This window comes from Trichomycterus rosablanca, chromosome 1 (genome assembly GCF_030014385.1).
Source record: "Trichomycterus rosablanca isolate fTriRos1 chromosome 1, fTriRos1.hap1, whole genome shotgun sequence".
In the NCBI taxonomy this organism is placed as follows: Eukaryota; Metazoa; Chordata; class Actinopteri; order Siluriformes; family Trichomycteridae; genus Trichomycterus; species Trichomycterus rosablanca.
Genome location: NC_085988.1, coordinates 9,106,135 through 9,108,824, shown reverse-complemented (window position 1 = coordinate 9,108,824; position 2,690 = coordinate 9,106,135). Strand labels below are relative to the sequence as shown.

General features: G+C 39.4%; 1 long non-coding RNA gene across 1 annotated transcript; it reads right to left on the bottom strand.

Annotated features, from left to right (window-relative positions):
- Nucleotides 1-1,558: 1,558 nt before the first annotated feature.
- LOC134318568 (uncharacterized) lies at nucleotides 1,559-2,462 on the bottom strand. Its single transcript, XR_010013391.1, has 2 exons — nucleotides 2,304-2,462; nucleotides 1,559-2,134 (listed from the first exon to the last, which is right to left on the bottom strand). It is a non-coding gene; the product is annotated as an uncharacterized LOC134318568 (long non-coding RNA).
- Nucleotides 2,463-2,690: the final 228 nt, after the last annotated feature.

The following is a 2,690-nucleotide window of genomic DNA, read 5'->3' as shown; positions in this document are numbered from 1 at the left end:
ACTGCCAGCCGATTATTTTTTCTGCACATCACACTGTACGCTGTAGCTTATGTTTGGTGTGCAGAGACTCCGAGCCGGCGGTGATTGAGGATGTAATGACTGAGTCGATTATAGCAGCGTAGAATTGAACAAGCAGTGCTTGAGGCAGTCGAAATTTCTTGAGCTGTCTCAGAAAGTACAAGCGCTGCTGGGCCTTCTTTATAAATGCAGTGCCATGAAGAGTAACATGGCAAAGTTCTAAAAGTTGGTTAGGAAGCTTTGGGTAGTATTTAATTGTAGGGACGGGACAGTCTATCAACCTTGGCCTGCTTTATAAAAATAATAATAATAATAATTACTATTATTATTATTAGTAGTAGTGTTATAAGTGCTATTATATAGCTATTACTAATATAATCTTATTATTAGTATAAGTATTATTATACAGCTCACTCGCATAACTAGGAGCTCATGGGCCCCAGTGGGGAAAGAAAAGTTTCGGACCCCCTCAATAACATATACATACAGTATATATACAGTATATATGTACAGTACCAGTCAAAAGTTTGGACACACCTTCCCTTCAATGGTTTTTCTTGATTATTTTTATTTTCTACATTGTAGATTAATACTGAAGACAGCCAAACTATAAAGGAACACGTATGAAATTATGTAGTAAACAAAAAAATGTTAAATAAACCAGAATATGTTTTATATTTTACCAACTCTACTTCTGCACAACACAACTGATGGTCTCAAACACATTAAAAAAGCAAGAAATTCCAGAAATTAACTCTAGACAAGGCACAAACGTTAATTGAAAACCATTCCAGGTGGCTATCTCATGAAGCTATTTGAGAAAATGCCAAAAGTGTGCAAAGCTGTCATCAGAGCAAAAGATGGCTACTTTGAAGAATATAAAATAAAATATAAAACATATTCTTTTTTGTTCTCTACATAATTCCATATGTGTTCCTTCATAGTTCGGATGTCTTCAGTATTAATCTACAATGTAGAAAATTAAAAAAAAATCAAGAAAAACCACAGAAATGAAAAAGTGTGTCCAAATCTTTGACTGGTACTGTATTGTATATATAGGCTTGAGTTCATGTCAGGTTGAGTTCATGTTGTGGAGGGCCAACCCGCCTTGGGCCCCAGTGCACCTGCATCCCCAGTATTTACGCCCCTGATACAGCTGTACTTTACAGGACATTAAATGGCACAGAAACAATCATTTAAACACATGAAAAGAGCAAAATAAATAATAAAAAAAGCTTGATTTTAAAATCAGCGCGTGAATGATTGAGTATGATGTAACTCGGTGAGCTCGCAATTTGCTCATTGGCTCACATATCCTTTGGTGAAAGATGATAAAAGGCACAAGTGATTAAAGTCTTACACATTTTGACACAGTCACATATACAACCCCATCAACGTATAATATGCCAATAACACTAGGATTTTCGTTTGGTATACGTCCTGTTTGGTATAAATCCAAGGATCTGGAACGGATTAAGGACGTATACTGAGGTACCACTGTATAGTGTGTTGCTTATGAAATCCATGAAGTGCTACAGAGAAAATTACATTTTATTTATTTAATGAACACATTTTGAACTCTTAAAAAAATAATAATAAAAACGCGCCGAATTGAAGGTCTCTTTCAAATGAATTAAAAAGCTGAACTTTAAATATCCATGTAGCAAACAAAAAATGCCGTGAGCCGTCATCCTTACATCGCCTTTGGGCTTTCGGAGCGTGTAGCGGAGCCTGAACCTCTGCGTACAGCGTCTGCAAATCGGGGCTGTACGAAGTCACTTTCATCTTTACGCTGCCGTCTGTGAGGCGTGAGCGGTGTTTGTTTTTAACATAGTTCATGGTGGAGAATAGCTGCTCACATACATATGTGGATCCGAAGTTCGACTGTACTTATAATTTATTTTCCCAAGCCACGCGGAGCCGCAGTATAAGGATGAATGAGCCGCATGCGGCTCCGGAGCCGCGGGTTGCCGACCCCTGTCTCCCTGCGTTTATCACTCTTGCTTTGAAGTGGGACCGGTACCAGACAGAGATGTTAACGGGTCCTCCTGGGTTCTTTCTTTTCGTGATGAGGAGAGAACGCTGGGTAAAATTATGTAGGAATATGATTGAAGCACTGTACAAAAGGAAGATTTAATGAGTTGTTGTACAGGAAATCCAGTGACCATAAGTACAAAAATCATACATGTAAGAACTAAAAGAACCATACATACACAGATCAGCCATAACATTAAAACCACCTCCTTGTTTCTACACTCACTGTCCATTTTATCAGCTCCACTTACCATAGAGAAGCACTTTGTAGTTTTACAATTACTGACTGTAGTCCATCTGTTTCTCTACATGCTTTGTTAGACCTCTTTCATGCTGTTCTTCAATGGTCAGGACCCCCACAGGACCACCACAGAGCAGGTATTATTTAGGTGGTGGATCATTCTCAGCACTGCAGTGACACTGACATGGTGGTGGTGTGTTAGTGTGTGTTGTGCTGGTATGAGTGGATCAGACACAGCAGTGCTGCTGGAGTTTTTATACACCTCACTGTCCCTGCTGGACTGAGAATAGTCCACCAACCAAATATATCCAGCCAACAGCGCCCCGTGGGCAGCGTCCTGTAACCACTGATGAAGGTCTAGAAGATGACCGACTCAAACAGCAGCAATAGATGAGCG